This window comes from Carcharhinus amblyrhynchos, unplaced genomic scaffold (genome assembly GCF_965287045.1).
Source record: "Carcharhinus amblyrhynchos unplaced genomic scaffold, sCarAmb.v2.hapA scaffold_42, whole genome shotgun sequence".
Taxonomy (NCBI): Eukaryota; Metazoa; Chordata; class Chondrichthyes; order Carcharhiniformes; family Carcharhinidae; genus Carcharhinus; species Carcharhinus amblyrhynchos.
In genome coordinates this window covers 802804-825517 of record NW_027649783.1, presented here as the reverse complement: position 1 = coordinate 825517, position 22714 = coordinate 802804, and the positions used below count along the sequence as shown (strand labels likewise).

At 44.3% G+C, this 22714-nt stretch overlaps 10 non-coding genes across 10 annotated transcripts; 4 read left to right on the top strand and 6 right to left on the bottom strand.

Moving 5' to 3' along the window:
- Nucleotides 1-114: 114 nt before the first annotated feature.
- trnai-aau (transfer RNA isoleucine (anticodon AAU)) lies at nucleotides 115-188 on the bottom strand. The gene has a single exon. It is a non-coding gene; the product is annotated as a tRNA-Ile (tRNA).
- A 6145-nt stretch (nucleotides 189-6333) lies between these two features.
- Nucleotides 6334-6416, top strand: trnal-uag (transfer RNA leucine (anticodon UAG)). The gene has a single exon. It is a non-coding gene; the product is annotated as a tRNA-Leu (tRNA).
- A 2328-nt stretch (nucleotides 6417-8744) lies between these two features.
- trnat-agu (transfer RNA threonine (anticodon AGU)) lies at nucleotides 8745-8818 on the top strand. The gene has a single exon. It is a non-coding gene; the product is annotated as a tRNA-Thr (tRNA).
- Nucleotides 8819-9579: 761 nt separating this feature from the next.
- trnat-agu (transfer RNA threonine (anticodon AGU)) lies at nucleotides 9580-9653 on the bottom strand. Its single transcript has one exon. It is a non-coding gene; the product is annotated as a tRNA-Thr (tRNA).
- A 1789-nt stretch (nucleotides 9654-11442) lies between these two features.
- On the bottom strand, nucleotides 11443-11514 carry trnam-cau (transfer RNA methionine (anticodon CAU)). The gene has a single exon. It is a non-coding gene; the product is annotated as a tRNA-Met (tRNA).
- Nucleotides 11515-13931: 2417 nt separating this feature from the next.
- trnas-cga (transfer RNA serine (anticodon CGA)) lies at nucleotides 13932-14013 on the bottom strand. The gene has a single exon. It is a non-coding gene; the product is annotated as a tRNA-Ser (tRNA).
- A 1166-nt stretch (nucleotides 14014-15179) lies between these two features.
- On the bottom strand, nucleotides 15180-15264 carry trnap-ugg (transfer RNA proline (anticodon UGG)). Its single transcript is given in 2 exon segments — nucleotides 15180-15215; nucleotides 15229-15264. It is a non-coding gene; the product is annotated as a tRNA-Pro (tRNA).
- Nucleotides 15265-17305: 2041 nt separating this feature from the next.
- trnad-guc (transfer RNA aspartic acid (anticodon GUC)) lies at nucleotides 17306-17377 on the bottom strand. The gene has a single exon. It is a non-coding gene; the product is annotated as a tRNA-Asp (tRNA).
- Nucleotides 17378-18299: 922 nt separating this feature from the next.
- Nucleotides 18300-18381, top strand: trnas-gcu (transfer RNA serine (anticodon GCU)). The gene has a single exon. It is a non-coding gene; the product is annotated as a tRNA-Ser (tRNA).
- A 1946-nt stretch (nucleotides 18382-20327) lies between these two features.
- trnam-cau (transfer RNA methionine (anticodon CAU)) lies at nucleotides 20328-20399 on the top strand. Its single transcript has one exon. It is a non-coding gene; the product is annotated as a tRNA-Met (tRNA).
- The last annotated feature ends 2315 nt before the right edge of the window (nucleotides 20400-22714 follow it).

Sequence of the window (22714 nt, the reverse complement as noted above, 5' to 3'; positions counted from 1 at the left end):
AGCCGTACCCCTATATCCCGACGTATTTGCCTCTCATCCCGCGACATCTCAGGACATTCAGAGACAATTTCAGCATGGACGACCGTGCCGTCCAATTTGAGGGAAAAGGAAAACTGGCCCGTACGGGGATCGAACCCGCGCCCTTGGCGTTATTAGCACCACGCTCTAACCAACTGAGCTAACCGGCCACATGCGCACTGCCGTCCACGGACGGTTATCGGGGCAGCAGGGTAGCATAATGGTCAGCACTGCTGCTGCCCAGCTTCAGGGACCTGGCTTCAATTAGAGGAGTTTGCACATTCTCCACGTGTCTGCGTGGGTTTCGTCCGGATTCTCCGGTTTCCTCCAACAGTCCAAAGATGTGTGGGTTAGGTTGATTGGCTGTGCTAAAATTTCCCCTTAGTGCCCTGAGATGCGAAGGTTCGAGGGATGAGCGGGTAAAAATGTAGGGATATGGGGGTAGGGCCTGGATAGGATTGTGGTCGGAGCAGACTGGATGGGCTGAAGGGCCTCTTTCTGCACTGTAGAGTTAAAGAAAAACACTTATCAGAAACATAGTGTGATTTCTATATGTGTGTTGCCTGATGTTGTTGTTGCTGTTCTTGTTTTTTTTTCATGCTGTGACTGTGTTTTCACTGACTGGCAATGAAGACAAATAAATAAATGTCTCATGATCGAATTGAATGGTAGAACAGAGTCAACGTGCCATGTGCAATGTCTGTTCTTAATTGCTGCATTCTGGTGACTGGAAGAGACGGATCGATGGATACTGAGGGAAATAAGGGTGGAAATTGCAGTGGCAATGGAGGCAATTTCTAACCCAGCTCGTTATATGGGTGGTGCCAAATGAGTGGAGAATTGCAAACGGTAAAGACACCTCTTCAGAAATGGCTGTAAGAATCAGTCCAATCAGTTTAATATCAGTTTAATTGTTGGGCCGAAGGGCCTGTTTCCTGTGCTGTGTTGTTCTTTGTTGTTCAATATGTAATATTCTCCAAATAATTACCCGAGGGGGAAAAAAAAACACCCACCTGTGCTGATACACAATAATTAAGGAAAGCCCCTCAGTAATCCCATAGGTAATGAACTTGATCGAGATTTTCATGAGGGTAATGGAAAAGGCAAGTATTCAAATCCCATTCCTGGCAGTGTTTGGGGGAGGCAGTGGACAAGTAATCCAGAGATCCTGGGTAATACTCTGGGAAGCTGGGTTCAAAACCCAGAAGGGCAGATGGTGAAATTTTAATTCAAGACAAACCCTGAATTAATTGTCCATTTTTATAAAACCCCATGCAGTTTACGAATGTCCTTCAGGGAACAAAATCTGCAGGAGGAGGGTATTTGAATCAGCAAGTTCAGAGGTAACAAAAACATGGATGAGGGTTTCAGGTACAGTTGAGATCAGGTATTATCAACAATGTGTGAAGTTACACAGCTGGAAACAGGTGGCCTTGGTGCAGGAACAGATGTGTGGTCAGAATCTCATTTCCAGGTGCAATGATGTGCCAAGGTTATATGAGTTTGTTTCGGCCTCGACAGTGACCAGGGAGAGTGATGGAGTCATTGACTGGGAATGGAATTTGTGGTGGGACCTTTGGCCTTCCAGATGTTTAACGGGGAATTATCTGCTTATCGAGTACAAGCTGCTGGATAAGCAATCTAATAATTTAATAAGAGGGATTGGTTCTGAGAGCTGATGGTGAGCTGGAAATGGGTATTATCAGCTTACGTGTGAAAACTAACACTGTTCTTCAGATTATAACACCGAGAGGTGAGGTCTACCAATAGGAGGGAACCAAGGTTAGATCCTTCAAAGATTCGGGAGGTAACAACACAGGAGGGAGAAGAGTGACCATTGCGGGTGATATTGTGCCACTGACCAAAAAGGTAAGAATGGAACGAGGCGAGTGCAGTCTTCCCCAGCTGGACAACCGCAGATCTTCGAAAATTGCGTCGCAGTACATGCCCATTGGCCCTCGATGTTGGGCCGACCGCTGGAACAAATCTAGTGACCCTCGAACCTAAACTATTCCAATGTTATCCATATGCCTATCCAACTGACCATTTGAACGCCCTGAAAGTTGGCGAGTCCACAACTGCTGCAGGCAGGGCATTCCACGCCCTTACTATCCTCTGAGCAAAGAACCTACCTCTGACATCCGTCCTATAATTATCACCCCTCAATTTAAAGCTATGTCCCCTCGTGTTAGCCATCACCATCCGAGGAAAAAGGCTCTCACTGTCCACCCTATCTAACCCTCTGATCATCTTGTATGCCTCAATTAGGTCACCTCTTAACCTTCTTCTCTCTAACGAAAACAACCTCAAGTCCCTCAGCCTTTCCTCATAAGTCCTTCCCACCATACCAGGCAACATCCTGGTAAATCTCCTCTGCACCCTTTCCAATGCCTCCACATCTTTCTTATAATACGGCGACCAGAACTGTACGCAATACTCCAAGTGCGGCCGCACCAGAGTTTTGTACAGTTGCAACATGGCCTCACGGCTCCGAAATTCAATCCCTCTACCAATAAAAGCTAACACACCGTACGCCTTCTTAACAACTTAATCAACCTGGGTGCCAACTTTCAGGGATCTATGCACATGTACAGAGAGATCTCTCTGCTTGTCGACACGACCAAGAGTCCTTCCATTCGCCCTATATTCTGTACTCCTGTTACTCTTACCAAAGTGAATCACCTCACACTTTTCCGCATTGGTCTTCTACACTTTGCTCAATCTGTTCTTCAGAACAATCCTTGAACTGATGTGATGGGAATTTCTTTCGCTGAGAGAAGCTACAATCCCAACATTGAACATCCTGTTGAATATTCAGGGTCTAAGACAAAGAGGATCTCATTTCCCCCTGAATCTGCTGCGTTTTTCTTCAATGTTCCATTCTAATGACAGTCTGAAAGGATAGCTAGTTAACAGAAGTTTATCCGCTAAATAGTTAGAACACCGACGGCTCGTTGGTCTAGTGGTATGATTCTCGCTTCGGGGATTTCGCTGCATGAATTTGCGAGAGGTCCCGCGTTGAAATCCCGGACGAGCCCTCACTTGTTGCCAGTTTTGTTTCCAAATGTTGGTTGTTTATTTCGAAAAAAAAAACAGGTTGCGTTTTAGATGGCGGGATTTACATGTCTCCAGATCAGGTTTGAAATCCAGCAACACATCGCGACAATTTTCTCTATGCTGCAAAGCAAAAGTTTTCAAGAATGTTCACCCACGGAACCAGACTGGAAACTTATCCCAATGAATCAATCAGGGTTGTCTATTGCTTGTCGCGTCAGGGATTCTTGCATCGTGCGTTCAGTTGTATTTTGGTCAGAAAGAAATTGCAGTCTGACAATGCTGGGGGGGGTGGGGGTGGGGGGGGGCGGGGGGCGGGGGGCCGGGGGGGGGGAGTGGTCGGGAGGCGGGGGGGGGGGTGGGGGTCACAGTTTGGTTTTGAATCGATTATATTTTAACGATGTCCCAGGCGTTTCACTGAGCAGGAAGTGAATCTTTGTGAAACTGTTCGGTATTCCACTCCAGAGGTAATTAACACAATGAAGAGGAGGTTTGAAGAGTCTGTCCATATTTGATTAGACACGAGCACCGGGTGATATGCATCTAAGGATACTGAAAGACATGATCAGTGTAATTGCGAAGAGACTGGAAATAACTTTCCAACTTCCGAGTTATTAAGGTAACAATGTTTTTTGAAGTGTTTTGAGTATTTTGAAATTATAACCGAGAGTGTTGGCAAAGGTAATACTGTTCATGCGGTTTACATAAACTTCCAAAAGCACGGAAATTTTTAATAAGGCAGATGAAAGTAAATGCATCAAAATGTGAATTGATTCGTTGTGAAGGAAGAACCCAGATTCAAAACATAAACTACATGGTACAGTTCTAAAGAGGCAAATATGTACATATATCTTCCAAGTTGACAGGGATGATCATAGAGGTTTACAGCATGAAAAAAGGCCCTTCAGCCCAACTTGCCCTTTTTATCCACTAAGCTAGTCCCAATTGCCCGCGTTTGGCCCATATCCCTCGATAGTCATCTTACTCATGTAACTGCCCAAACGCTTTTAAAAAATAAAGTCATATTCACTTCTACTACTACCTCTGGCGGCTTGTTCCAGACAATCACCATCCGTAAAAAATAAAAATGTCCCTCTGCACCCTTTTGTATCTCTCCCCTCTCAGCTTAAACATATGCCCTCCAGTTTTAGACTCCCCTACAATTGGGAAAAGATATGGACTGTCTCGCTGATCAATGACCGTTATTATTTTGTAGACCTCAGGAAGATCATCCCCAGCCCCAGAGACAAAAGTCCCAGCCTATCCAGTCTCTTATTGTAACTCAAACCATCAAGTCTTGGTAGCATTCTAGTCAATCTTTTCTGCACTCTTTCTAGTTTAGTAACATCTTTTCTATGATAGGGTGACCAGAACTGTACACAGGACAGTGAGGAGAGTGATCATAATAAATCAGACAGTGCCCTGTGTCTTTTTTTAATCAATGGGGTACTGAGTATAAAAGAACAGAAGCTATGTTAAACCTACATTTGAATTGGGTTCGGTTTCAAATGGATATTGGTTCCATTTTGTGCAGAGCAAATTATAAGAACATTATAAAAGATTTCAGAAGGTGGCAGAAATGTTTCACCAGAATAGTTCAATTGATGAAGAATTTTATTTATTGAGAATGGTTTGACACACTGCGACTGATCTACTTGGAGAAGAGAAGGTTCTGAGGAGATTTGGCAAAAAATATGCAAATCCTCATGGTCTGTCTGGTCACATGATTGATAGAAATTTGTTCTCATTGTTGGCAGGATCGAGAAGCAGAGGGCAGATATTACAAAGAACAACACAGCACGGGAAACAGGCCCTTCGGCCCAACGAGCCCGCGCCGCCATTTTAACATTATGAGTCTCCTCTCCACCCATGACCCTTGTATTGGAGGTAATCGCTAAAAGAAGCAACAGCGGCATAAAGGAAATGCTGCCTCAGAGAGGGGTCACGGCAGGTTCACTTGAATTCGATTATTATTCCAAAAATAAACTATGCAGGTTAATACGCAATTATACAATATTTTGTATTCAATTCTGGGCGTCACTGGCTGGCCAGAATTTATTGCCCAATCACAGTGGCCCGAGTGTAGTTGAGAGTCAACCACATTGCTGTTGCTCTGGAGTCACACGGAGGCCAAACCGGAAAGGACGTCAAATTTCGTTGCACAAAGGGCTTTGGTGAACCAGATGGTTATGCCGGTAATTGACAATGGATGAAAGCATAAATCTGTTCTTCATTCCTGATATTTTGTATTGAATTCAAATTCCCCCAGCTGCCGTGTTGGGATTCGAACAAGAGTCCCTAGAGACCCGTGCTTTGAGGGCAGCTCGGAGTCAAACACACTGCTGTTGATCCGGAACAACATCCAGGCCAGACAGGGTAAGAATTCCGTCCGCAAAAAAAAACAGTTAATCAGCTGTTTTCTTTTCTCCCACAGTCGACTCAAGATCATTAATTCCAGGCATTTTTATTGATCCCGAATTTCAGCATCTGCCGTGTGGTGGATGTGTGAGGATGTATGTGAGAGTGTGTGTAAGAGAGAGATGAAGTCATTTTCAGTCTGTTTGTGATTGTGGATTAATCCCTTCTATTCCCTCACAAGTACAGTGATCCCCTTGCACCTCTGAACTCTAATTGAAAAACCCTTGTACCCCTGTGACCCTGGGAGTGGGGGGTGGGGGAGTCGGGGGTGGGGGGGGGGGGGTGCAGTAATGGGTGGGTGATGTTTGAAGCCAATGCCTCAGGATGCTGAGTGTGAAACAGTCGATTTTAAAGAATGTGTGTCGGAAACTGAAGAGTGAACTTGTCTGTGAGAAGATCGCAGAAAAGCTGTGCCTGGAGCTGGGCCCGAGAGACAAGTTTTGGGTTGTCAGTAAATGAACTCCTGTAATGAAGACACAAAATCAGAAACAGAAAATCCTGCAAATATTCAGCAGCCCCGAAAGCAGCTGCGGAAAGATATTCCTGTCGCCAGGATGTAACTCTCCAACTGGATACTTCACGTTGCTCAGATCTGACACTCTCACCATCTTCCTGTAAGGAACAGGTAGGTCGGGAATTGAGTCTTTGTTGATTTGAGCAAACAGAGCAATGCAGCAATGAGAAGCTCCTCACCCCCCGGCGGCTTGGGGAAGGATGGGTCAGAGAGACAGGACTCCAAGTTGGGTTCAAAAATGGGGGAAAGAGCACATCGAGTTTTTGTTGTAATGACAATGAAGATGGAATTCAAATCGACTTGTGCGGATTCATACTCTGCCTCAGGTCGTCAGGATGGCCGAGCGGTCTAAGGCGCTGCGTTTAGGTCGCAGTCTCATCTGGAGGCGTGGGTTCAAATCCCACTCCTGACATTGCTTTTTTTTCCCCTCCCTGTTCCAGACCCCATCCACACCCGCGAAATATCTCCCCCGGAATGACAATGGTTGCAGGGGCTCAGGAACAGCGACCTCCGGCAAGTTCCATTCCGAGACACATCCCATCCTGTCTCTGAAATATATCACCGTTTCTGCGGCTGGCTGACAATCCTGGAACTCCTTCCCGAAAAGCAATGTATCAGTACAGACACCACATGGACTGCAGTGGCTCAGGAATGAATTCCCTGAAAAAATATCTCGAAAATAATTAATTTTGGGCAACAAATGCTTTCCGGGCCAGCGACACACAGGAATTCTTTCTCGGGTGCATCTGTCTGTATTCAGACTGTGTTTTGCATCATCTGCCGTTCAATAAGAATTGGGATCTTTCTGATTCTATCAGTTAAACTGTGCCTGTACAAGTCAACTTCCGGAACTAAAACATAGGTTCAAAATTCATTCTGTATCTGACAATCTTTGGAAATGCAACTGACTTTCTATATCCCCTCATTTGAAATCTCCGATTAATTTCTTCATTCATTCCTGAGATGTGGGTGTCGCTGGCTGGGCCCGCAATTATTGTCCATCCTAAATTGTCCTTGAACTGAGCGGATGACAGGTCACCTCAGAGGGCAGCTTAGAGTCACCAAAGTTGCTGTGTGTCGGGGGTCACATGTAGGTCCAGACCAGGGAAAAAATCATTCCTTAAGGGACATTAGTGAACCAGCTGTGTTATTTTAAGACACTCGATTCATGGTCATTAGACTTTTAATTCCAGATTTTTTTTTATGGATGAGACGTTTCACCATTTGCCGTGGTGGTGGTGGTGGTGGTGTGTGTGTGTGTGTGTGTGTGTGTGTGTGTGTGTGTGTGTGTGTGTGTGTGTGTGTGTGTGTGTGTGTGTGTGTGTGTGTGTGTGTGTGTGTCTGTGTGTGAGTGAGTGAGTGAGTGAGAGAGAGAGATAGAGGGAGAGAGAGATTCTCACAGTCTCTTTGTGAGTATGGATTAACCTTTTAAATGCCCTCACAAACACAGTAATCCCCTTGCCTTTGTCAATTCCTAAGAAGTACTTGCACCTCTGAGACCCTGGTGGGCGGTTGAAGGGTGGGGTGAGGTTTGAAGGCGATGCCGCAGGGTGCTGAGTGTGAGACCAGCCGATTTTAAAGCATGTGTGTAGGAAAGTGAAGAGTGAACTTGTCCGTTTGAAGATCACAGAAAAGCTATGTCTGGAGCTGGGCCCGAGAGACAAGTTTTGGGTTGTCAGTAAATGAACTCCTGCAATGAAGACACAAAATCAGAAAGAGGAAATGCTGGAAATATTCAGCAGCTCCGAAAGCAGCTGTGGAGAGATATTCCTGTCGCCAGGATGTAACTCTCCAATTGGATACTTCACATTGCTCAGATCTGACACTCTCAACACCTTCCTGTAAGGAACAGGAAGGGCGGGAATTGGGTCTTTGTTGATTTGAGCAAACAGAGCAATGCAGCAATGAGAAGCTCCTCACCCCCCGGCGGCTTGGGGAAGGATGGGACTCAGATACAGGCCTCTGGCTGGGGTTCAAAAATGGGGAAAAAACGTATCGAGTTTGAAATGTAAATGTTACAAAAATGGAATTCAATTCGATTCGTGCACAGATTTTGCACTTTGGGTCAAGTAGTCAGGATCACTGATCTGCCTGAGGTGCTCTGTTTCGGTCACAGTCTTCTCTAGAGCCCTCGGTTCAAATCCCAATTCTGATGCTGATTTTTTTTCTCCTTCGCGAGGCACCAACCAAACCCAGGAAATCTCTCAGCACAAGGGCAGCAGATGCAGAGGAACAATGAGCACCTGTAAGTTCCACTCCGAGACACACATCATCCGGACTTGGAAACACATCACCGTTCCCATGGCTGGCTCACAATCCCGGAACTCCCTCCCTAACAGCAGTCTATGTGTACATACATCACATGGACTGCAGTGTCTCCAGAATGAATTCATCGCCAATTACTCAAAGACAATTAATTTGGACAATAAATGCTTCCCGGGCCAGTGACACACATACCCCGTATGAATAAAGTATTTTCTTTTTTAAATCACTTCGTGCGACAGAAGGAGCACAGCTGCCTTCAGAGCCGAAAACTGTGTGTGTGAATCACATCTCTATTTTTACACCAAATGTGTGTCTGAAAACAATAAGTGGACCCAGCTCACGTTAAACCGTTCAATATTTAGTCGGATAGTTCACAGGTACATTCCAATTCTGGCAGTTTCTCGGCTTTTCACAAATACCACCAGATTTGGAACATATTTCCAGCATTCCGCTGAACCCACCCGCAGCAGTGCCAGGCTCTGTGGCTTAGTTGGTTAAAGCGCCTGCCTAGTAAGCAGGAGATCCTGGGTTCAAATCCCAGCGGAGCCTTTTTTTATCCAATGATGTTTGCAATTGTGCCAGTCACAAAATCCATTTTGCTTGTCAGTTTTGCCTTTCCCTTCACAGTGGATAATCTGCAACGTTGTTTAAATTTCGAGACTCCCCACAAGTATCTCGACTATTTGTTGAGATGATCCAGGTATTTTCATCATTTTGCAGTAAAACAATCATCTAAATATACTCAATGTTCTACCAACACAGATTTCCATTATTTTCTCAGGGAATTCCGAACACAGTCAAATGGCCTGAGAAACACACAATCCCGACAGTGCTGAAGGAGACCATTCTGCCCTTCGAGCCTGTACCGACCCTCCACCGACCCTCCGACAGAGAATTGCACATAGGATCTATCCCCGCAGTGCCGCACACCCACTCCGCGAATCTACTGATAGAAATACCTTGGGGACGAAGGGACAATCTAACATGGCCAAATCCATTCAACCTGCTCATCTTTGGAATGTGGGAGGAAATCGAATCACCTTGTTTCCTGAGATCATTTGTCTGGGTGAATTCAACTTGAACAGAACGACGGAAATTTGGCACCATCCAGGACAGAGCATCCCGCTTCATTTGCTTCCCATGTAGAAAAACTCACTCCCTCCACTACCGACACACAATGTGCACTATCCACACGATGCACTGCAGCAACTCAGTGAAGCTTCTTTGGCAGCACCTTCCAAACCCACGCCCATTGGGACCCAGAAGGACAAGCGCAGCAGAAAGATCAGAATAACATTGAAAGAGAGGCGAGGCTCCGCTGGGATTTGAACCCAGGATTTCCTGCTTACTAGGCAGGCGCTTTAACCAACTAAGCCACAGAGCCTGTCGCTGCTGCGGGTGGGTTCAGTGGAATGCTGGAAATACGTTCCAGATCTGGTGGTATTTGTGAAAAAGGAGACACTGCCAGGTTGTAGGACACTGGACTTTATTCATTGATTGTAGTTATTTATAAGTTGTTGTTGCGTGTCTGCGCTCCTTAATCTTACTTATCTTCCAAAAGAAATGAAATATCTAATTGAAAAAGATATTACAATTTCTCACCCAACCAGCGAACGTTGCGTCAAACTTTAAGAAAGGTTTGTGATTTATTCTCGAGTCAGTGGTTTCCCTGGGAGCCGGGTTAACAGAAACAGCATGGAGAGATGGCAGGGCAGGAAATGTCGGTGCCGAAGGTGAATGACATCAATGAAGCAGCAACTGCTTTGTTACTAACCTGATCCATAATCCGATTGTGATGGGACTCAAACTCACAACCTTTAAGTGACTGAATTACCATCATTTGGAAGTCCAACGCGACACAGAGACACATGCTGAAACTTTACTTTACTTGTCCTTAGATGGATTTTTGACAATGTGGAAACTATTGATAAATTCAATAATCTCATAGTTAAAAGGTTAAGAGGGATTTCATTGATCGCAAGTCATGTTGGGACATCTGATGTCTGTTAAAACAGTTGTGGAAATATAGACCTGTTCCTCCTCTATACAGGAAATCTGTCCCTCACAGAATGATGCTCCCTTATCTCTCTTCCTCACTCCCCTGTAGAGCTTGAAGTCTCATCTCGCAGGCCTGACAGTTGGGAGATACATTCTACTCTATCTGTCACGGGGCTGATCAGAACCTGTTCCCTGTTCCAGTTAAACACCTGCACAGAACACAACGCAAAGCTGGAAGCTGGAAATCTGACAAAAAAAAAATGCTGGAAATGCTCAGCAGGTGAGGCAACATCTCATTAACGGAGATTTGTGTAAAACCAGCTCCTGAAGCACAGCACAGCGGCACAGTTTAAAGTTTCCTTTCATCCACAATGGATGCTCCATTCTATGATTTTGAACAATTCAAATTGAGAATGTGCATTGTTATTCTAGTCGCCACAGCCTGAAAACCACTTCAGGCATTGATGTCACCCTTGGGTTTTAAATTTGTAAATCCATTCTCTATCTTTTTAAAGCTACTGTTGAAACTGTAGCCAACACACGCTCAGTTCTTTGTGAAAGACAAGGAGAATTGAAGATATATTTGTATAATTTTCCTTTGACTAAATTTGTACAGAAGCAGAAAGGCGGGTATCACAGTCAGCTCTTCATGAAACTCACCCGCTAAACATTGAAAGGTAGCAGTGTTTATTCAAGGGATGATTCTTGAACATAGAACATAGAACAGTACAGGCCCTTCGGCCCTCAATGTTGTGCCGAGTTATGTTCAAACCCAAGATCAAGCTATCCCACTCCCTGTCATTCTGGAGTGCTCCATGTGCCTATCCAATAACAGCTTGAAAGTTCCTAAAGTGTCCGACTCCACTATCACAGCAGCAGTGTATTCCACACCCCAACCACTCTCTGAGTGAAGAATCTACCTCGGATATCCCTCCTATATCTCCCACCATGAACCTTATAGTTATGCTCCAAGGGAAAAAAAAACCTCCGTTTGTGTATCTTTGCAACATTTACAGCTTGTGTCTGTGAGTAAATGACATTTCAGCGATCTGTTACTCATTCAAATGTTAACTAGTAACGAGAAGCGGAAGAAAGTTACTGCACCCTGGACGGAAATATCAAATCATTTTGAAGGAGCCGCCATGGAATTATTTTTGCTGTTGCAAAAAGCGAAATAGCAGAGAATGGTTTCGATCCATCGACCTCTGGGTTATGGGCCCAGCACGCTTCCGCTGCGCCACTCTGCTACGTAAAGCCCTGTTATTCATTTTTTATTAATGGAGAATCGAAAAGTTGGAACGATGCAATCTGGGCAATACAACTGAGCAAGGTGAAACACTATGGGGACTGGACAGGATAATCCTACCATGGGCAGGGCACTAAGTGAAGATACGACATTGACTGAGTTGTCAGACGGAGCAGGGAATCGTTTCAGAAGATGTCAACGAAAGTTGGAGTGCCAAATGTTTAATGATCACTGTACAAGTAGACGGTGAAATGCAGACTTCAGGTTGGATATTCATGAGTTCTGAGATGGGTGAAGAGACTGTGGCATCTCAGCGTAGTAAAGGTGCAATGGGGATTAGGAAGGGTAAAGGTGTACGCTTTATTTTGTATCGTCTTCCTTGATCTTCGGACCAAAATGTCTCACTTCACACTTCCTTACGTTAATTAAGTTGTATCTGTCACGTGCCTGTCCATTCCACCAGCCTGTCTACATCTTCTTGAAGATTATCAATATCCTTCTTATTAAAGTTCAGAATATTTACAAGTTTTGCACCTTTGGCAAATTTTGAGATTGAAACCTGTCCACCCAGATAAAGGTCAGTAGCCTCCTCCAGCATCTACGGACCTCCCTATCTCTGTAAAGCCTTCCACTCACTACAACCCTACTTATCTCTATAATTATCTCCAGCTCCTACACCCCTCCCTCTCCCTGTAACCTCCTCCAGCAATTACCACTATTTTTCCTTCTCCTACCACCACCAGCCACTACAACCCTCCCTATCTCTGTAACCTTCTGCACTCACTAAAATGCTCTGAGATATCTGCTCACAGGGAGTGGGAGTAGGACGAGTCCATTCAGTCCCTCGAGCCTGCTCTGTTATTCGGGAAGGTGAAGGCGGCTTTGTTTCCAATCTCCACCTTCACCCCTTTACCCCGTCACCCTTAATAACCACTGTTCACAAGAAGATATCGATCCCGGGTTAACAATTCACTAATTCCCTTTTGGGTGAGGGCAAGATTCCAAAACTTGGAGTGGCCTCAAGTGTTACTCAGCTTCTCTCCTGGGAGTTAAACTCTGTCCCTCTTTCTCTCTACCCATCCTCCCCCGAAACCAGGTCTCAGGTTTCACCCAGCCTCCGCCAGCAGAAATCATTCGGCTCTCTTTACCCCCACCATCACATCCTGAAAAATGTAATTAAACCCCAGAGAAAAAGGCCCTCATTTTTCTAATCACTCCTCGTAACTTCACTCCCAGCTCCAGACTTCAGTCTAGTGAACTTTACATTATGTCAGTCACCCCAGTGCCAATTTGTATGTGGCTCGGGTAATAATCCAGAGATTGTAACCCCTGAGGACCTGTTCTTTAATGTATTTCCTCGTTGCTGATGAACCCCAAACAGGTCCTTTTACACCGTCTTCCACCGTTACTCAAAAAGGACTCTAAATAATCATGAGAAATCAGTGAACATTTCATGTTTAGAATCGATTTCACAGAGATAAGGTTGTTTATCACAATATGGATCACAGCAACTGGATCCCGCCCCCACTCCTACTTCAATATCCTTTCAAGCCAATCAGAGATGTCCCTCACCATGGCATCGAGCAGGCAGCATACTGTGTGGGACTCTCGATACAAAGGATGTTATCAATCCCCTAATTATAGAATCTCCTAGAACGGCCACTCGACTAGAAATGTGTTCATTGGAGTTTAGAAGAGTGAGAGGGGATCTCATGGAAACTGATAAAATTCTGACAGGATTAGACAACGTAGATTCAGAAAGAATGTTCCCGATGATGGGGGACTCCAGAACTAAACGTCCTCCAGAATGTGTGGAATTCACTGCCACAGGAAGTAGTTGAAGCCAAAAATTGTGTGTGATTTCAGGAAGAAATGAAATGTAGCAACAAGATTGTTAACACGATTCTAAACTGGAAATTTTCACTGATTTCTTATGATTACATATAAACCTCCTTTCCTAGTTTTCCAAAACGATTATCCCTCCCTGTTTTCCCACCTGAAACCTCCTTTCTCAAGCTGTAATAACCAGGAATGTCTTACGCCCAGTAATGAGCAGCTTTTGCAATGTGTTTGAATGAACACAATTTCATACCATCTAAGCAGCATTTTGAAGTTCTCATTCATTCACTGTATTCTGGTGAAATATGATCTTTCTCTTCTGTGAGTAATTATATAAGAATCTTCCTCTGATATGAGACGCCGTTTTGTCCTTGTTCCCCTGATGCTGCTTTATTTCTCTTTCTTCTCTCGTCATGATCTTTCTCATGGAATTTCCAGCACACTCGGCCCAGTCCGCCAGCTGAGTACATCCCGGCCCACAGCACAAATCCACTTCTTGAAAAGAGGGACACCCGAAGTTTTTTTTACGCGGTTGCTCCACTAAACAAATTGTCACTTTTAAACATTTTATATCAGAATCGCTGCGAGCAGGGTTCGAACCTGCGTGGGGAAACCCCATTGGATTTCGAATCCAACGCCTTAACCACTCGGCCATCGCAGCTGTTTATGAGTCAACGCTCAGTAACATTTCCACTAACTTTATGAGACACAGGAATGATGCAGAGAGCAGTGTGTGAGCTGATTTTGTTCATCTTTTATTTTGTACCTTTCTCTCTGAATGAGAACTGATTTATTAGTTCAGAGGCTTGTTCCTATGTTTCGAAAAAAATGTTCATTAAAAGCAAATAGATTCCGAAATTTAGGGAAAAATATGAAACATTTATTTTTATTTCATTCCCATCAAATGTTGCGTTTGAACTTTATGTCCATTTGTTTCGAGACACAAGAGGATAAGTTTCTAAATAAATTCCCATTGCGACGCCGGGAATTGAACCCGTGCCAGCTGCTTGAAAGGCAGTTCTGCCCACCGCGATATCACCAACACTCGCTTGGTTTAAAGGGTCGTTATTTTCATTCGTTATAATTACGGAACTAACTTAGTTGCTGATTTCATCAGACACGAGATGTGTCCATAACGCAGTTTGTAAACTGAACTTGGCTTGTCTGGACAGGTTCAGCTTCCTCTTTACCACCGTTTCTGACTGAGAAATCATTGAGTAGTTTTGAGGGCTTTAAAAAAATCTCAACAACGTTTCCACTTTAAACTAGATTTTCCGTCAGACACACATAGATGATGAGAATATTTATGTGAATTTTGTTTGAGCAGACCCCCTCGCCTCCCCTCCAGTTCTCAGACAGACACTGACTGGTTCGAAGTTTGTTTTACTTTTTATAGAAAATAAATCCCTGTCTCACGACCTGCTTTTCTCCTGTTCTCAGACACATTCACTTTCTACAAGGGGGCACTAACTGGTTTGAAGAATCAGAGTCAGACTGCAGTCACCGCATTCTCTCTCCATCCCATTCTCTCAGTGCCACCTTACACCATATCCGACAGAGTGATTTGGAAAAGTTGAGTGAATCACCATAAGACCATAAGACGCAGGATCAGAATTATCCCACTCGGTCCATTGAGTCTGCTCCGCCATTCAATCATGCTGATAGTTTTCTCATCCCCATTCTCCTGCCTTTTCTCATTCACCCCGATCCCCTTATTAATCAAGAACCTATCTGTCTCGGGAGTTCTCGGGAGGTAAACACTGCTTCGGCTTTCTCTCATTGTCGCCACCTTCATTGCAAAGAATTTTCTTTAGAAAAAAAAATGCAGGGCTCGTCCGGGATTTGAACCCGGGACCTCACGCATTTTAACGCCAAGCCCAAAGCGAGAATCATACCCCTAGACCAACGAGCCACCCGCTGTACTCTAGCCCCTGAACCTTTCAAGGTATCTCAAAGTCAGGCAACTTTTTTGACAACTCATCAGCGATTTATTGAACAATGTTCCATTTCACTGTGTGTTTTGATGAAATCATGATGTGGAGATGCCGGCGTTGGATTGGGGTAAACACAGTAAGAAGTCTCACAACACCAGGTTAAAGTACAGCCAGTGTATTTGACAGTAGCACCCACAGGCTTTCGGGGTTTGCCCCTTTGACGGGTGATGAATAGAGGGCTGGGGCAAGTGGTGTTCCTCAGGGATCAGTGCTGGGACCTTTGCTGTTTGTAATATATAAATTACTTGGAGGAAAATGTAACTGATTTGATTAGTAAGTTAGCAGACAACACAAACGATGGTGGATTTGCGGATAACGATGAGGGCCATCAGGGGATACAGCAGAATATCGATGAGTTGGCGACTTGGGCAGAGAGATGGCCGATGGAATTTAATCCGGACAAATGTGGGTTAATTCATTTTGGAAGGTCTAATACAGATAGGAAATATACAGTAAATGACAGAACACATAAGAGTATTGATAGCCAAAGGGATCTGAGTGGACAAGTACACAGGTCACTGAAAGCGGCAATGCAGGTTGAGAAGGTAGTTAAGAAGGCACACGGCGTACTTGCCTTTATCGGCTGGGGCATTGAGTTTAAAAATTGGCAAGTGATGTTGCAGTTTTATAAAACCTTACATAGGCTGCACTTGGAATTTAGTATTCAATTCTGACCGCGAAACTACCAGGAGGATGTGGAGGCTTTGGAGAGGGTACGGAAAAGATTTACCAGGATGTTGCCTGGTAAGGAGAGCATTAGCTATGAGGAGAAGTTGGAGGAACTTGATTTGTTCTCACTGGAACGACGGAGTTTGAGGGGCGACTTGCTGACATCCACAAGATTACAAGAGGCACGGACAGAATGGATAGTCAGAAGCTTTTTTTCCCTGGGTGAAAGAGTCTTTTTCTCGGAGGCAAGGGTTTAAGGTGTGAGGGGCAAGGTTTAAAAGAGATGTATGAGGCAGAGAGTGGTGGGTGCCTGGAACTCTTTGCCGGGGATACGGCATTGACTTCTCAGAGGCGTCTTGACAAATACATGAATAAGATGGAAATCGAGGGATATGTTGCCCGGAACGGTGGGCGGGATGTTCGTTTAGTCGGGCAGCATGGTCGATGCAGGCTTGGAGGGCCGAAGGGCCTGTTTCTGTGCTGTAATTTTCTTTGTTCACCCAGAGAAAATCCATGCAAATGGGGGGAAACATGGACACTCCACACAGACAGTGACCCAAGCCGGGAATCAAACCCGGGTCCCTGGTGCTGTGAGGCAGCAGCAGCTTCCTATCCACCCTGTCCATTTCTTCTGCACCTCAATCAGGTCTCCTCTCAGCCTTCACTGCTCTAAATAAAACAACCTGATCCAATCCAATCTCTCTTCATAGCTCAAATTCTCTATCCCAGTCTACGATCTGGTCCCTGGGAAATGGACACTGCACCCTCTCCAGTGGAATCATATCCTTACTGTAGTAATTTGACTGGAACTGCACACTGTCCTCCAGCGGTGGCTTCACCAAACTTTTGTCCAATCCGAATCTGAACCTTCTTGCTCTTACAATCATGCATTAATATTCCATTCATCACGCTACATGAATCTTCACAACTCACAGACTCAAAGGGATTTCCAATATTGAAAAACAGTGGAGCTTTCCTTTGTATTTTCGGGGATCTGGGAATCAGTGGATCATCCAAATATAGAACTGAAAAATATGAAATCACAGCATTTATTGACAATGTGCTAATATCAGGGTAATATTCGACGTGTTGACTACGTGGCATCGCCACATCAAAGGTGAGCCAAAATGCTGATGAATTGAACGAACGTTGATCTCAGGTCACGAAAAGTGTCGGTACAAATGTAAAGATTTGCATTTTTGAAAGTTTCATTCCTTGATAGTCTTTGTTTCTGTTTTGAAAGTTCGAGAACAACACAAGTTTAATTTTAAGTGATAAGAATACGACGAACTCCCCGTCGGGGAATTGAACCCCGGTCACCCGCGTGACAGGCGGGGATACTAACCACTATACTAACGAGGAACGGGCACTCGAAGCGGCAATACGCATTGTACACTTGCCACTTACACTTCCGGAGCGACAACTCAGTTCTGACGAGATCACTTATTTTCCCCAATACGGAGAACCATTTAATGCAGCAAACAGCGGCTTTAACTAACTCATTAAGACTTTTGGATTAGCAGGAAAGAGAATGAGGTGGATGCATGAAGAAAAAACACAAATCAGATGGAGACAGAAAGGTACGATTGCCGTTCATATCAAACCGCATGTTCTTTTTAATTTTGGGGGAAAGACGGGGTGTCTTGAAGTCTGAACATTCTGGACAATCTCAGCTGGTCTCTCTCCACAGATGATGTCAGACCTGCTGAGTTTTTCCAGCATTTTCATTTGTTGTTCCAGATTCCGGCATCGGCAATATTTTGCTTTTAGCTTGTCTCGCAATGTGTTTTTTTTCAAACGGCTGGAAGTTTCAAAGTGCTTTACAACTGAGATGCATTTCTTTCATTTATTGTCTTTTACTTGCCCGAGGTACAGGCGTAGATTGAGCAAATACATACAGGATGTTAAAATATTGCATCTATCAATGTTTGGAGATTTGTTATTTCGGGAACAATCAACTTTATCCAGATACAAAATCGAAACACCGAGAGGCAACTGTTTTTTGAGGCAGACGTGATTTGAACACGCATCATTCTGATCTGGAGTCAGACGCGCTACCGTTGCGCCACAAGCTCAGACTGCTTACTTGCTTTTACGTCTGTGTTATGTTTGGTGAATTCAAAACTCAAACAGGGAATTGTCTCCCTCTTTACCTTCTCGGGATTTAAATCGAATGGAAGAGTCACAGCGAACCAAAATTAACGAGAAAGTAGAAACACAACATTATCCTACAGGAGAAATGTGTTCTTTGTTCAAGAGGTGATTAGAAAGGCCACCATTGTATGACGAGGTGGCCGAGTGGTTAAGGTGATGGATTGCTAATCCATTGTGCTCTGGACGTGTGGGTTCGAACCCCATCCTCGTCGGGAGTGCGTCTTTTCTGCCTCGTTATTGAGGGTGGACTCAATATATGAGGTTCTGGGGATGCGGCCTGGGACTGCTGTTCGTGCAGGCTCCATTGGGCCGAACGTTCTTCTTCTGTACTGTGGGGATTCTATGAATTTTGCGGCGGCCGTTTCACTTCTCTAAAAGCATCGATACACCAGTTCCTGACCTAAGAAGCCGACTCTGATGAGTTCCTGACCCGAATCTTTGAATATCTCACCAGACAACGATGAGAAGTCCAACATGTCATTCTTTGTGCAACAGAGCCGCAGCTACAGCATTTATTCCCCATTCCTATAGAACATTGCAGCACAGAAACAGGCCTTTTGGCCTTCCCTGGCTGTGCCGAACCATTTTTCTACCGAGTCCCACTTACCTGTACCTGAACCATATCCTTCCGCACCCCTCTCATCCATGTACCTGTCCAAGCTTTTCTTCAATGTTAAAAATGAGCCCGCATTTACCACTTCATCCGGCAGCTCATTCCACACTCCCACCACTCTCTGTGTGAAGAAGCCCCACCTATTATTTCCTTTTAACTTTTCCTCCTTCACCCTTAACCCATGTCCTCTATTTTTGTTTCTCCCCGAGCCTCAGTTGGAAAAGCGTGCTTGCATTCACTCTATCTATACCCATCATGATTTTATACACCTCTATCAAATCTCCCCTCATTTTTCTCCCTTCCAGGGAATCAAGTCCCAACCTATTCAACCTTTCTCTGTATTCTGTTTCTCAAGTCCCGGCAACAACCTTGTAAACCTTCTCTGCACTCTCTCAACCTTATTAATATCCTTCCTGTAATTAGGTGACCAAAAGGGCGTTCAGATGGTCAGTGGATAGGCATATGGATAACAATGGAATAGTTTAGGTTAGAGGGTCATTAGATTGGTTCCACTGGTTGGAGCAACATCGAAAGCCGAAGGACCTGTACTGCGCTGTTGTATTTTCTAAAACTGCACACAATTCTCTAAATTCGGCCTCAACAATGCCTTGTACAACTTCACCATAACATTCCAACTCTTGGACTCAATACTTTGATTTATAAAGGCCAATGTTCAAAAGTACTCTTTACGACGCTATCGACCTGTGGCGCCACTTTTAGGGAATTATGTATCTGTATTCCCAGGTCCTTCTGTTCTATTTACACTCTTCAGTGTCCTGCCATTAACCTTGTATGTTCTACCTTGGTTTGTCCTTCCAAAGTGCAGTACCTCACACCTGTCTGCATTAAACTCCATCTGCCATTTTTCAGCCCATTTTTCTGGCTGGTCAAAATCCCTCTGCAAGCTTTGAAAATGTTCCTCATTGTCCACTGCTCCTCCAATCTTTGTATCATCAGGAAATTTATTGTTCCAATTTACCTCATTATCATCCAGATCATTGATCTAGATGACAAATAACAATGGACCCAGCACTGACCCCTGTGGCACACCACGAGTCATTAGCTGAACAGAAAACATCTTCACGGAGAATATTTTGACACAACAGGGAACACGTCTACAGAGCAGGGCATTTATTAACAGAATATTATAAAAATATTGATACAAGATGGATCATATTTACACAGCCGGAAACACATTCACAGCATCAGGGAGGCATTTTACACAACAGCAGAAAACATTTCTCAACAACAGAGAGCACAGTTACACAGCAGGAAATATATTTACAAACATGTCATGCAACAGAAAATTCCTTATAAAATAGTGATGGATTCTCCAATTCCGTGTCTTGCCGGTTTCCCAACACTCTGTCCGTCGTTCCATGTGTCCAAGCAGTCTCTCATGCTGCTATTGTGTGTTTTTCTCTGTCTATTGTATTCTCGGTGTGATGCAGTGATGCCTCCTCACACTGGTGTTCCTATTCAACGATAGAGGAGTGACCATTTGCCTGACGACATTGATGGGCAGCAGAGTGGAACTTTCGTCGTAGCAGAGTGGCGCAGCGGAAGCGTGCTGGGCCCATAACCCAGCGGTCGATGGATCGAAACCATCCTCTGCTATTCCTGTTCACAGTGATAATAAAACACCTTAATGGTAACTGTGAAGCAGTCGTGACTTTTCCGTGGAGAACACAAACTGTTATCCCCGAAAAACCTCGATCTGGAGTAAATGGCTTTTTCTGCAACCAGAGCCTTACACAAGAAGAGGGAACATCTTAACACAACATGCAACAATTTACAGACAAGAAAAGTCCTCACGGAGAATCTTTTTTACACAACAGGGAACACGTTTGCAAGGGAAGGCGATATGTGAACAGAAAAGAAGAAAAAATATTTCCAGAGCCGGAAACACAACAACAACGCAGCATATTTCACAACAGCAGAAAGAAAAAAACACTCACCAACATTTGAGACAGTTCCCTGGGTAAGATTGGTCTGGAGAGATATTGGCAAAACACGGATAATTGGAAATAACTCCGAGGGAAAAAGACAATGGGCAGCATGAACACTTTGGGCCGAAGGGCCTGTTTCCATGCTGTAACCCTCTATATCATAAAGCACAGCAGGAAATATATTTACAAACAGTGAAACACTTTACACAACAACAGTGAACATCTTTGAGCAATAGTTCAAAGCAGGACAGCTGTACAGCAGGAAATATGCTTACAAGAATATATTTACAACAGAAAACTAATTTAACATGTGAGTGATCAATTCCGTGTCCTGCCGGTTTCTCGGAACCTTTGTCTGTCGTCACTCATTTACAAACAGTCTCTTTTGCTGCTTTTGTGCGTGTCTTTCTCCGTCCATTGCATTCTTGGTGTTCTGCAGTGGAATTGTGTGGCCAGACTGAAGCTCCCTCACACTCGTGCTGGAGTTAAACAACAATGTGGAAGTGAATATCTGAATGGCTACATTGATAGGCAGCAGGGGGAGCTGGATTTACCAGAGCAAAGTGACGCAACGGAAGTGTGCTGGACTGATAATTCAGAGGTTGATACATCGAAACCATTCTCTGCTATTTTCTGTTAACGATGATAACAAAACGACTTGACAACAATTCTGCAACATTTCCGTGGAATATGCAAACATTTGCATTGGCTCCGCTTTTCTGTTTTCACCCTCAAACTGCAGTAAATCACATTGATCTGCACACAAGCTGTAGATACTGTGAACATGCACCAGAATATATTAGTGACCGAGGTCATGGTGTGCAGGGCACAATTTCAGAATTTGTGGATGATGTGAAAGTTGGGAGCATTGTGAACTCTGAGGAGGATAGTGTAAAACTGCAAAAAGGACAGAGACAAGTTGACAGAATGAGTGGACAAGTTACAGATGAAATTCAAAGCTGAGAATTGTGAAGTGATTCATTCTGGTAGGAAGATTATAGAGAGACAATGAAAAGTAAAAGGGCCGGGTTCAATTCTGGCCTTCAGTGACTGTGTGTATTTTCCACATTTTCTCTGTGCCCACTTGGCTTTCCTCCGGGTGCTCTGGTTGCCCCCACACTCCATTGATAGGGGAAATGGACTTACCATGCTAAATTTCCCCGAATGTCTCCCAGTATGTTTAGATTAGGAGGATTAACGGGGTAAATATGTGAGGTTGAGTGGATAGGTCAGAGAATCAGTGCACACGCAATGGGCCGAATGGCCACATTCTGCACTGTAGGGATTCAATGATAGAAGTTTTCATATTCCAGTCAAGAGTTCATCAAGAACCAGGGGAAAATATTCAAGATAAGTATCAAAACTGCAACGATTCAGTGCCTAATGTACATATCTTTGGAAACTAAAGCAACATTTAACATGGCCAATCCACCTCACCTGCACATCTTTCAACCAGGGAGCAAACCAGAGAACCCAGAGGAAACCCACGGGGGAGAATGTGCAAAATCAGCAAAGGTCAGAACCAAAGTCAGGTCTCGGGGCTGTGAGGCGGGGGAGTGGGATTAGATAGAATGTTGTTTCAATAACACCAAATGGGTTGTTACTGCATTGTAAAGATTCTGTGGTTGGTGAATCTATAATATAATCCTATTGAATGGAGCAGCAGGCTTGAGGGACCATGTGATCCGCTTCTGATCCGATTTATTGTGCTGCTGTGTCCAGGAAGCTGCTAATTGATTTCTCATCATTAAATCAGAATTTACTCCAAATATATAAATGCATCAACCCTGTGCTCAGTGACAAACTCGTGGTTAAGCAATGTCTCAGTTTTAATATTCTTATCCGTGTTTCCAAATCCCTCCATGTCCTCAGCTCTTCCTGCCTTTCGTCATCTCCAACCCAACAATCCTCTGAGATATCCGAACTCCACTGATTCTGCCCTCGTGATAAGAAGTCTCACAACACCAGGTTAAAGTCCAACAG